Raw genomic sequence first — 13,652 nt, 5'->3', positions numbered from 1 at the left:
CTAAATGTTAGTTGAATTGGTTTGTAAACAGTGCAACATTTGAAGCTGGATGCCGAGGTTACTGACACCAGTAAACAGTGTGGAGTAGCTCTGTGATGAGTATACCATGATTGTGTGTAAACATCATGCAGTGGTGAAAGGTGAAATATGAAAAACAGTGAAATTAAGTGAAAGCAATAGCTGTAAACAAAATAACTGCATTGATTAAAGTGAATGAAAATGTATAGTCTTGGTTTTGGACTGGATCCTCTTGGCTCAGTTTGCTTAAACCCATTTATGCTATTTCCAGCAGCTGAAGAATCCAGCCCAAAATGCAGGAGGTTTTTTCCACAGTTCTTCCTCTAAGTTTACAGCCTCTGTTAGGTTATTTACAGGAGAAAGGAAGAAAGGGGAAATTATATTTTGTACGTGTTTCCCAGTGAGATGAAGGGGGCATTAACCCCACCTCACAGTATCCCTGTTTGCCCAGCCCTTGCTGCACACACTCTTACACCCTGTGATCTCCTTAAATCAGCAGGATGGCGTGGCTGCTCCCTTTAGAGCAGATCTCTGCCTGCCTCTCTTCTGAATGCTGCACACAAATTCTTTCAGGGTATGATTTGCAGACTTGTAGTCTTAAAACATACCGCTTACTGTGAAATATAATTTTCAATGTAATAGCTTTTCAAAGTTGCCCTGATTGCCTTAAAAAGACCTCCCCTAGGTTTTGCAGGATGCTCTGCAGAGTAGCACTTGGGAGTCCACAAGAGTACATCTGTAAACTAATCAGTTCATCTGAAAAGAGCAGAGATTTAGCAGCTGAACAGGGTGAAGTCTTGCATGTTCCAGTGTGTTTTTTGAAAGAAAGCTATGCTGCTGTGGGATAGGAGATTTGATATTCAGAAAGAATTCCTATCCACTATTAAGTCCTAATTCAGCAAAGTATTTAAGCATGTTCTGTTATGCACCTATTAGCTTTTAATTTTGCTGCTGCCTAAGCGCTGCACTGAGTCAGAAGCAGCAAGCCAAATGGAAAGGTGAAGATGAGGTTTTTCATGGATTTGCTCACATAAAGCTTATTTCCTGATGATGTTAAATGAGTACAAAGAATAATTCTTGCTTCTAGCAAATTAGTGTCATGAGATTCCAACAAGGGTAAGACTTCAGACAAGTCATCTGTTTTTTGCAGGTTTTGTTCACAGCTGTAATAGTTAGAAGCTTTAAAAAAAAAACCACCTTTTTTGTCTGAAATGAAGTACTCTAAAAAGCAATAAAATATTGCCAGCCTACTTGAACCATCTTGATTTGATCCCTGGCTGAAGTTCCCTTTTTGAGCTACTGCTGTGCCTCCGGTGATTCCCAATAGTCATTGCCATCTAATCAAGTAGCTTAACCTTCAAACACTGAACTTACAGCCTATGTGGTGTCAGACTCCTTGAACTTAGGAGTCATAGTATCCTGTCTGTGGAGCTATAAGTCCTTTCCCACTGGTAGCAGCTCCTAAAAATAGAGGCTTGAACTGTGCAGTCTTATTTTATGGACTTCTCTGGGCACTTTTTTGTGTACTGTTTGAACAGATTGTCTTTTTCAGCTGTTAGCATGTTAGGAGTTATTTGACCTGCCCACAAGCAGGGAGATAAGAGCAGTGATGGGTAAAGTTAGGACTGGACTGGTACAGTTAATTTCAGGGTGTTGGGAACTATCTGGGGTTCGTTGATACCACTCCCTGTTGTTGGTTTCTTCAACATTTTCCGAACAAGGAACTATCCTCATCCACTCTGCTCATCTTATTCTGTGTGACCTCTGGAGAGAAATGAACATCATATATAGCTGTGTGAGGTAGGAGGGGAATGCAAAAATGAAGTTTCTGAACATTTCTCTAGTCATGTCCTTGGTTTCAATTAAATGAAAGAAGGTTTACATCTGATACTTGGTTTGAGTGAGAGCTACAATTTCTTTTTTCACTACTAACAGTATAGTAATTGTCCATGAGTTCAAGCACCTTGCATTGTATTCTGACATCATGAAAACAAATAAAATAATCAGTAATTTATGATTTTTAGCAAAATATTCTCTTTTAAATGCAAAAAAAGGATGTGTTTCAGGCTATTGAAGGCATCTGCTGTTTTTTAATTTTTATTCTACCTTGGTTTTCAATTTTTAGGGAAGCAACGTAATGGAGGACCAGGATCTCTTGGAAATAGGAATCCTTAACTCTGGACATAGACAGAGAATACTCCAAGCAATCCAGCTTCTCCCAAAGGTATAGTTTCTGTTACTATCCAGGCAAGGGAACTAACACCTACAGCTTTCACATTACTTATAACATTTTTTTTAATGGAGATAAACATAACTCTCTACTGTTTTTGTAGACCTATTTTTTACATATGCAAATGTGGTATAAGATAATGTCATTGCATTGGACTCACTTTGTATAGATGTAATTGACAAAGCAAAGAGAGTAAAATCTGTAATTTGAAGTGATGGCTGTTTAGAATTTATTTTAACTATTTTTGGCATTTCACTCTGTTTATAGACTGTCATTGCGTATATGTAAGTAAGGCTGTCAATGAATCCCAGTTGTTTGTCTTTACATAGCAGATGGCATGGAAATACTTTGCCCCTTATATAAGTATTCTTAAAAGCCTTGGATGAAATATTGTTTTCCTACCACCTGCCTTTCATGTAAGATGTGGAGACTTCCTGCAGGCTTCATATTTCATTTTCTGCTGTGTATGTGAACTTTGCTTCTCAGTCATTTTTCCAATTGTTTTTGGTGCTAGCAGATTTAAACTGTAGATTTTAAAATCAGTGACAGAAAGGGATAGTCCTTAAATTTTGCATACCAGAGCGTATCAGTGGAAGCTTCTACTAGCATTCCAAACAAGAGAGAGAATGGGCCTAGCATGAAAACTTACTATTTGATTTTGGAAAGCTGTGTGAGAAGAATGAATGAGGAGAAGTAGACACCAGTAAGACTCAGAAGGCTACCACATGTGATGCAAATACTTGGTGCAAGTTACTAAGGCAGGAATAAAACCTAGAGTAAAGTGCGTGGAGTGCTGTGGGGGCAGCGTGTGTAGAATAATCGAGGTAAATAGAGATTAGTCTGCATGCAGTTTGATAGTAATGGAGAAAGAGAAGAGTTATTAAAAAACTTTTCCATCTACAGCATAAGGCTGACAGTGCTGGAAAAGGTTTTTTGATACATCACGGCTTACTGGAAGGATCACTTGTAAAGGAGTTTATTTTGTATGGATAAAAATAGAAGTTGTGAACAATTTCTGTATCTGGATGTGTTAGTCAATCCATATATACTACAATATCAGTCTGTGCACTGAAACACCAAGGATTATTGAAGACAATAATATTTCACATACCATATTAGACAAGCGAGATAAATGCTACAGGTAGTAAGATATATAAAAGTGGCATTTGATGAATTACAAGTTATTTAACATTTAACTATAAATTTATGAATTTTTCAGCAATGCTTTCATTCAGACAAACTACAGTAATCTTAATCTCTGCTCTTAGCTGATGAAATATTCTTGCTGGTTTTCATGCTGCTTAGATCAGTTTTCTTCTTTAAATTTTTCAAAATTAATGAATGGATTTTTAATATATCATCATTTTAGTGCTATTTGCACTCACTAACCAGTGTTTATGAAAACCTTGTTAATAATGTCTGCTTTTGGAGAGCATACTAATGCTGAGACCAAATTCTGTCATAAACTAACATCTTTTTAAAATGTGCTTAATGTGAGGAAGGAGGACAAAATCAAGATCTAGATACACTCTTGAAACCAGTTGCGAACAAGATGGTTATGCAGCTACTTGGAAGCATCAACATCTTCTGAGCCAAAGATAATTAAGTAACACTGAATGGCTCGAAGCATGGGTTGGATAACGGTGAGGCAGTCTTTAGAAGCTTCCCTGCTGAGCTAGAAGAAGAGAGTCTTTGATGCAAGAATGTTACACCAAAACAAAGGCAAACAAAAGCTGAAGCTGTGCATCACGTTTCCTCACTTAACTGACTCAGCAATGCAAGAGAATGTACATAGTAAAGGTACTTAATTTTCTATTCAAAACCAAGTTCTCTTGAAGGCACTGCAGTTGGAATAATTATGGGACCCAAAAATTGGCATCATGACAAGTTTTATCTAATGTAACCCACCCTTGCTCTATTCACAACAGCTTGCTGAAGATCTAAAAAACTTTCACACTGCAAGGAACCATGTAACATTTCTGTATATCTATTTGTTTGTTGATAAGTTCAGCTCTGTCATCATGCATTCAAAATAGCGCATACCGTCTAAATATTTTAAGATCTCAAACCATAATTGGAGTCTCACTAATCTGAATCTCATTAGATAAAAATTCTTTTAGTTTGTTTGTTTTGAACATGTACCTATTCTCTGTTCCTAATTTAATTTAAAACTTGAAGACTCCTTGTGTTTTAGTAGTTAGTAACATTGCTGATTATGTTATTTTTAGTTTTATTATTAATGTTTCCTGTCCTGTGATACATTTTAACTCAGATTTTGAGGTGGAAGTTAAATGCTTTAAAAAACATCTATGGAACAACGCTTCCTTAGAGCCATATACTCAAGTAGTATTGAATAAACTTGGAGGGTGAAAATAAAGCAAGAAATCTATTGTCAAAGTTTTAAAATACTCTTTTTAAAAAGCTTTTTTTGTTATCCTCATCAATATTCATCTCTGCAGCCTGAAAATGCAAAAGACATTTAGTGGTTGAAAAGAAAGACTGCCCTTTTTTACTCATAATTGCTAGCTTCCTAGAGTGATGATTTTCTGGTTTTCAAACACTAGTAGCCTGTTTAGGAACCACTTTCTAGAGTTTGAAGTAATTTTAAATAGGAGAATCCCCACATATCTGTCCAAATATAGATGAATTAATCATTGTAGTTTCTTAGGCAGTGTTTAACCAGTATAAAAAGATATCTTTACCTAGATTTCTCAAAATATTTTTCCCTGATGATTCTATATTTGAGGAGAACATTTCATAAGAATGTAAACTGGTATTTGTAAAAGATAGGCAGAGCTGAAGTCTTTCAGTTAGATTTCTGCTTTTCAAAATGCCCTTTATTTTTGTTGGATTAGAACTAGTAGCCCAAATTTTCATCTCTCACTAATGTAATTTAAGTTATTCAAGTTTCACATTAATATTAACTAGAGCACTTTATGGCTTATTATTATTAGATAAGGTTAAGACACTCCAGTTGAAATATCGTTTGTAAAGTTAATTCTTGAAATGGAAATATTTTATACACGACATCAGTTTTAGAGCAAATTTCATAGCAGAGTTTCATATTGCATTTAAGTTGTTTCGTGTGAAAAGAATGAAATCAATAAATGTTTGGAGAAGAATTGTATATGTTTTTAAAAGGAAATTCAGACATGTTGAGAGGTAGAAACAATTTTTAAAAATATACTGAAGTTGCAAGTACAAGGACATGAGAAAAAAGTAATACTGAGAAAAGAATTATGTGCAGGATATGCTTAATTGACTAAGAAAATAATAGCAGTCAGGATGTAGCATTTTAGCCACACTTAAGTGTCATAGGAAACCTAAGGAGCATTGTCATTTTGGCATCCAAAACCTATGTGCAAGGGACTTCTCAATGGGTTTCTCAAAAGCTAAAATGTTTTTGAAAAGAAGATTTATCCTATCTTATCTGAGAACTTAGATAAGAAAAAGGATTGGTTTTGTGTGGGATGCTCAGTGTATGGCTGCTTCTCCCAGAGGATAATGGGAACACATTCTCTCATTTGACAGTTGGAAGAAAGATGTTAGCTGAAAGCAGCTTTCTTCTGAATTCAGAGCTATTCTTCAAATATGCAGCTTGTTCCTTCCTGTGGAGAGGTCTCAGCCCAAAGCAAGTTTGGGCATCTTGTAGCACTGGTGTGCAGGCAGCCAGACTCTTTCCTGGGTGCTTTGCAGAATCAGACAAGAAGGGGGATGTGAGCAGGCTATGAGCACATGCTCTCTGTGAGTAATGTGATATGAGCGGTAAAGCTGTGCTTCCAAAAAGTGCTGGATCTATTAATCATATCTAACACTTTTGTGCAAGCACAGTATGTCTGACATTTAGGAAAACAGAACAACTGTACATGTGGACATGAACTATGCTGTGTATGCAACAGAGAAAGACCGTATCATATGTTTGCTATTGCTATATTGCTATTGGCTTAGACATCCCAGAGCTTAGCAAGCTGATTTGAATCCTGGTGTTACTTTCCCATTCAGTGCAGCTAATAGGTAGGTCATTTCAACTTCCAGTCCTAAAGACAGTGTCTAGGAGATGCTGCCAAGTGGATATCATGTTTGTGACCCTTTCTGGCTATGACTCCTTGGTTCTGGTTTGCTGGAAGTGAAGATGAAAAACTGAATTCAAAGGAAGTGCCTTCTACCCTGCTATTTTTCCTCCTTTTAATGCCTCTGGAAATTACTTTCCTTTGATTTGAAAGGAGGCCACTCACCTGCTTATTGCACTGCTTCTAAGACCTTTAACCATAAAGACAGAAAAAGGTGTTAGAATCAAACACAGCACATGAACTTTCCAACTCTGAAACACAAAGATGTAGTCTACATTATTTAAGAAATGCGGCACAATAGGAATGGATCAGTAAAACAAGGCAGTGAGATACATCCATTCAGTAGTTCAGGGTGCTTACTTCAGACTAGATTTAGACTAGTCCCACAAATCAAGTATTTCCTTCATGCATGTGCTTCAAAACTGTCTGATGAAAGCAGTCTCACAAACTTTTTTCTTCTATCTGGGCCTATCAGTGAGCCACTCTAGACATGACAAGTTGTCATTTATCTGTATTATGTAGCTAAGAGTAGCGTTTCACTGGTACTGTCATCATTGCCCATACAGTAAGTCTTATTTCTCTTCCTGCTTCTTTTATACTTATCTGTGATTGGCTCCACCATGTCTACTGCCTGCTCTGAGAATAGTCAGCAGGCAAGGAAATATGCTGTAAGAGAGGAAGTCCTATTATCTTTCTATCATAACTAGGCTGGGATGACAACCTGACTGAGCTGACTTAGACTTCCCGCACATCTTTTTGTCTGAGGAAGAAGACACAAACTATTGCTCTCTGGGAGTATTTGCTGATGTGGCTGTTCTGCCCCAGGCCTTCAAACTTCATGAGCTCCATAAGGACCATTGATGGGATCCACATTCTCATCTGCAACCTGTCTGCAGGCAGCTATAAACCACAAATACTACCACTCAGTTGTCCCACACCATTACTCACTGGGGCACGTTTATGAGCATATTTTCAAGTTATCAAAAGGTCTTCCAATACCTATACAGTCTGTAAGTCCAGTACTGAGTTCAGAAGAAACACTAGCATCTTCTCTAAGGGCAGCAGTAACATTAGCATCATCTGGATACTGCCTGCTTCATGGGAAATGCTATGCACACTCTGCATCACCAGGTCATGAGATTGTACATATCCAGAAATGAAGCAAGTACCCAGTTTAACTGTAACTCTGTCACATGCTGTGTGAAAGGACACTATGGCTTTCACCATCTGCCTGCAAGATAGCAGGCTCTTCCAACAACTTGAGTCCAACTGATCACATTTGTTAAGTACATAATGTATAACAGACAACTCACAAAGAGAGGAAAAAAAGAACTGATACTTCCCCCGTTACAATCATCCAGAATTACTCAGATTGGTAGTGGATAGTTTGATACGAGTTCCCAAAAGTGCTGCTTAAATCTCTCAGCTAGGCCAGCAGTTTAAAAGAAATCAACCTGCACTTGCTAAAAAGCTCTCTCTTTGCACAACACCACAAGCGTAAATTCACTGTAATCATAGCCATCATTTAAAAAGCTGTGAAAGTCATCTCTTTATCCTTATACAGCAGATAAAAAGCTTGATTTTAATACACACAGTGTTGAGATCCACCAGATAGTGGTATTACCTGTGGAGAAAATAGCATTAGTTCCCCATCTGTCTGAGAAGATCAGAGAAAACTGGTAATTCCATGTTACTGAAATCACCTTGATGCTTCTGGTGCATATGTGATTACTTTGAAGCTCCGTTCACATTTATTTGTCTACCTTTCAGAGACAAAAACTCGAGTACCTTCTATCCTAATGTAAAATACTATATAGTTATAGCAGTGATGCATCTGTAAAAAGATGGATGTGCAGACAGGTTCTTGTAAAGGATTTTTCAACCCATTAGGATGCTACTTGACATCACTATTTTATTATGAGAAACAGCTCTTTCTGCTTTCTGTTCATTTCAAAGGAAGTTATATTAGTGATAGATCAATAGGACCTAGGAGAGAAATCTCCTGTGCTTTGTGTCTTCTTCCATGCTTTGTTTATATCATATTTTCTTAAACATTTCTTTTTCTCTAACTCTTATAGGCTTCATTCCTAGCCTTTTCCATAGTCACATGCTAAAAAAATCTGCAATGAAACAGCTCACCAACATTGTTCTTTAAAGATAACAACTGAATGAACTGATAGCGGTGTCTACAGAAGAGCAATACTGCCCCTAGATATGAGCAGTTAATATTTTCAAAGGCTGTCATGACTTGAAGCTTAGAGATTTTATACTGCTCCGAGTCAAACAGTATGCACATGCCTGCTGTCCTGGTTTTGCTGGGATTGAGCTGTAGAATTCCCTTCTAATGTTTCAGCAGAGCTGGATTTCTGAGAAAACTGCAGTATTCACTTTAGTGAACACAAGTTGATACCATAGCTGCAGTTGGGATAGAGTTATTTTTCCTTACAGTTGCTGATAAGTTTTGTTATTTTCATTTTCATCGGAAATGTTTACATTTTTTACGTTTTTTCTTTGGTTTTGTTCTTTTTTTTCCTTCTTTCTGCACAAGAGGAAAGGGGATGAAGTGAAAGCCTGGGGCTCTCTGGGATGGGTGACCCAGGACACCTGCTTAGATGTTTGACACCACTGGTGCATGTGTTGTAGCTGGTGCAAAATGTTTCAAATATTATACATGGAAATTTAGTCAGTAGATAAGAGAGGTCTTTTATTAAAGAAAAAATCAATCAGCAAGTAGCATCAGCAAGGTAGCCTACAGGGTGTAAATTATCTGTGAGAGGAGTCCAAGACTGTGGTGCAGTATAGAAAAAAAAATACAAACAGTCCAAGAGCCATGACCTATTAATGAGGACTGGGCTAAGATGCAACTAAACTGGAGCTCTAATAAAGTAAAGGGGCAGCACCAGCATACCAGCAGATATGTCAAAGTGTTGGGTTTTTTTATTTAAAAACTCCATAACATTTTATATGAAAAGCAGATACTATTAATGATACTGTCACATCTAGATAACTAATCTGTCTGTCAAAAATATTTGAAAGGAAAACATTAAGCCAGCTATGGATGACAGTTAATAAGCTAGTTGATGTTATTAACAGACAGAACAAAACTTTCCATACAAGAGGACGGATACTGAAAGTTTATTAATTTTCATATATTAGACACATTTTAGAAAATCTGGTTTAGATAGGAGTTTGGTTCTTGGTTCATGACAAAACAAAGTACTGCTTTTGTGCTGAAACTGCTGGCAAATATTCTAGTTCTGAGATTAATTTTCTGCAGTAGGACCAGTAGGAGGGGCTGCCCCTCCAGAGTGGGTGGGCTGGGAGCTGAGGGACGACAGTGGGGCTGGCAAGGGAGCACCCACCCACACAAGGCGAGCGAGGCAGGGACAGTGGCAGTGACTGTGGACAGCCGCATCCCAAGGCAAATCCACAGGGACAAGGATGGGACAAGGTTGATTCGGGAGGTTGAATCAGTGGGTGAGAATCAGCAAGGTGCATCAGTGGGCACAGACATACTCATGACATAGCTTGGGCAAGTGCCAGGGCTTGCTCCTGAGCTCACATGCAGCTCCTGCAGGAGGTGAGGTGGCCCCAACCGGGCTTTTCACTGCCCTTTATCACATGGGTCTGATCCAAGGCTATGTAGCAGCACCATCCCACATGTGGCCTTGAACACAGATGGCCAGATCTCTGAGGGAGGGAGAGGGAAAATGCTTGCAGAGCCTGCTGATGCCCGACAACAGGCCAGTGTATTTTTATGTAGTCTATTTGAGTGAGGCAGCATCAATTTTGTCTACTCGCACCAAATCCAAAGAGTGAAATTGTCACATTCATTTCAGTTATTCTCGGTCTTTTGCTTATTGGATTTTTCACCTGCCTTTTCTTACCTGCAGCCCTTTGCAACACACCGTAGTAGAGTGATGTCTATTTTAACAACCCTTCTAACAGAGATTTCCGGTGGGAATTGAGAATTCAGAAACTTCTCATGCTGTTTGCTTTTTATAGAGGCTGATGAGTTCTCAGAATGGTGGACCAGACTGCATGAGATTTCTCAGCCAGCAGGTCAAAAAGAAATCATGTTAAAATCAGTATCTAATAAACATAAAGATCAAGTAGTAATAAACAAAAGAAATAATTTGCATAACACGCCCCATCTGGATGCATTGAAAATGGTTTCGAAGGTGCTTTGCTTTTCTTTGTTAAAGACAGAAAACAAAAATACCTTATACCTTTCAAAAGTCACATGTTCCCTGTGGGCTCTGTAGATATTTTTCATGTCTTCTCTGTATTAGATTTTTCTTCTTCAGTTTTTCAGGTTCTTTCTGTTCAAGTAGCTGTTGTTTAAGCATAATCAGCTCTTAAAATAAGCTTCCCAGGAGTCAGAGCTACCAGGGTCTTCCAAGGTTTTTGCAGTCTGCTGGACAGACTACTGTCAATCTAAGATTTGAAGTAAGTCTGAATGGCAGTGAAACAAGTATTTGCCATGCTTTTGACACCTAAGAATTTATTTCTTAATTAGGATGAATTTAAATTCCAAAATGTCAAGTTCAACAACAAAAGTGAACTCACTTTCTAATATGACTCCTTTGTTACAGAAGTGACCTGAAAGGCTATGATTCCCATTGTTAATGATGTGATTTTTCTTGTGTCTCTTTTATGATTTAAGACAATGAATTAACTACATCATTTAAATATTTTCATTAATATTTTATATCCAACATCTGCAGCAAAAGACCAAAGAATAAACTGTCATATCCATGCTGCAGTGTGCCTGCATCACTCTTCTCTGATACTGCAGGAAACCAGGATCAAGATCATGACATGCTGGCTTTCTGCATTTGAACAGACAGATCGACCAACATTACTGCAGCTTTCAAATACAGACTTTCATTTTTTTCTTTGCTTTGAATTCAGATTGTATTTCAAATAAACTGTGAGAAATAAATTGGTTCAGGCAAGATATTAAGATCAGGATACTCTCCTTTTTAAATTACTTTGTCACTCACATCAAACTTAGGCTCAAAGCATTATGTTTCTGTCACATTTCCCTTGTTTCTCAGAAAGTAGGGCTGTACATAAGCAGGCAGAAATGGGAGGCTGGCTTTTACCATGTGCAGTGTCACCCCTGCACAGTCAGGAGATCCTATGCAAAACACAGGTTTTCTAAACCTCTAAATCTTAACAGTTTACCAGTTCAGTGTATTATCAAGTTAGCAATAGTTACACTTCTATACAAAGATGATATGTGTATAATGCTGTTAAAAATTGAGGTTATTGCATAGATTTTTCTACTTTTTTCTACTTCTGCCACTGTTACAAATTACTTTAAAATTCATAAAAACAGCATGGCATAACAAGCTGCACAAGCAGAGGCTTTATACATTTTTATCTTTAATGGCTAACTTTAAAATCTTCACTTGTGTCACTGAGAGGCAATTTTGAAAGAGAAATTGTAGCCCTTTACTTAGTAATAGTAGCTTAACAAAATTCAGAAAAATAAGATGCCAGTGGTATTTCTTAGTTTGTTATGGAAACAAGATTTCTGTGATTATGCTTTCTGTGCCTCTGTTACTATATAAATGCAAGTGGTGCACTTCTGTGTACGTCATTCTGTCAATTCCATTCCAGTAATGTTTGGTTTGATTGTCCAGTCTCAAGCAACTTTACAGACAGAGAGCAACCTAAAATATGTTAAATTCCCAGGAGTTCCATGAAAAATGTGACCAGGTAGAGGAAAGAGACTTTTTTAAACCTTGCCTGGGGGCAGAAAAATAGTGTGGCTTCAGCCATTATAAATTATCGGATAACCCAGTAGGAGAGATAAATTAGGAGTAATATAACCAAGGCAATTTGTTTCATTTGCAGTGTAATACCAAAAGATCCATTCCTCAGTCTAATTTCTTCCCCTTCTGCAAAATCTTAGGTGCAAATCAGATATTTTTCTGCAGTCAGGATATTAATAATGTCTCACCCTTTTGCCTTCACTCACTCATGGATTCTCTGATGTCTTGTAAGAATTGAACTCCAGCTACAGTCTTAGTATACTCTGTTTTAAAAGGCAAGCAGCCATAAGAAAAAGATCTATTGGAAACTAAGTTTTATTAGTGGTTTTGCTCACAAAATTGTTTCATGTTGTACTAATCATTACAAGAATGTCAATCAGAGAATAAAGTAACTCTGACCCCAAAAAAATAATACACATAACTGCTGTTCTGAAAGATGTTTAATGAATATTGTCAGCAATTCTTACTCATTCTTGTTTTTCAGATGAAGCAGGTCGGTCACGATGGTTACAACCCCAACTCTGTAGCTGAATGGCTGGATTCCATTGAACTGGGTGACTATACCAAATCCTTTCTAATTAATGGCTATACATCGATGGACCTTGTGAAAAAAATCTGGGAGATTGAGTTAATTAATGTAAGTTGATCAATTTATGGCAGTAGTTCCTCCTAAATACATTATAGTACTTGCCCTTACATGTCAAAGAGAAAGCACAAAAGTAAATTGCACTACAAATACTGTCATCAAGTACTGTTTGATGATTACAGCTTTCATGCCTATACCTGGGTTGACGGTACCCTTTGCTTCCATTTGCTTTGCCCTTGTCTTTAGCATGGTACTCAATCAGCATGATTGTGTCTGCCTTCAGGATGCTGGATGACATTTAAAAATATGTTTTGGTAGTTCATAGCTATAAAGCAGAAGTCTTTGCTTTTAAAGTGCCTTCTTGTGAAGGTACTTTCAGTTTACTTTTCCACATGCTCTGGCTAAATTAAACACAAAATAAGGAAAACTTAGATATAGATAATAAGTTATGCTAAAAGAACATTTTTTTTAATTTAATTATCACTTATGCTTGATGCTTTATTTACATGAGTTAGTTAGATTAGATGCCAACATATGGGCAACCATAAATTTTGATGTGGACTGCACTGCAGAGTAATTTGGAATGAGATTAATTTTGTATTATTACAGCGAAGACATTGACAGTACAGCTTTGCCAGTGGAATTTTCATGCAAGTTATGTGTCTGAAAACAAGCTGTTTTCTTTTATAAAAGGTAGATTATTATAGCTTTGGATCTGCTGCGGCTTTTGAAATCAACTGAATTGTCAGTTGTTGGGGGGGATTGGACTAGATGATCTTTTGAGGTCCCTTCCAATCCCTAACGTTCTGTGATTCTGTGATTCTGTTGGTTTATCTGAACTTCGGGCCAATCCCTACATGGAGAAAAACCCAATGTAACATTTTATTGGCTCTCCACAGATGAAAGGCTGTGCTCTTCCTTCCCATATAGAAGATACTGCATCTTCACCTCTAATTAGTGCCTAA

General features: G+C 37.5%; 1 pseudogene; it reads left to right on the top strand.

Annotated features, from left to right (window-relative positions):
- The window catches only part of LOC104545285, a 37,999-nt pseudogene extending 25,261 nt beyond the window's left edge, over positions 1-12,738 (top strand).
- Positions 12,739-13,652: the final 914 nt, after the last annotated feature.

Source organism: Mesitornis unicolor, unplaced genomic scaffold (assembly GCF_000695765.1).
Source record: "Mesitornis unicolor isolate BGI_N332 unplaced genomic scaffold, ASM69576v1 scaffold4408, whole genome shotgun sequence".
Classification (NCBI taxonomy): Eukaryota; Metazoa; Chordata; class Aves; order Mesitornithiformes; family Mesitornithidae; genus Mesitornis; species Mesitornis unicolor.
The sequence above is the reverse complement of the archived record's forward strand: the minus strand, read 5'-3'. Positions and strand labels throughout refer to the sequence as shown.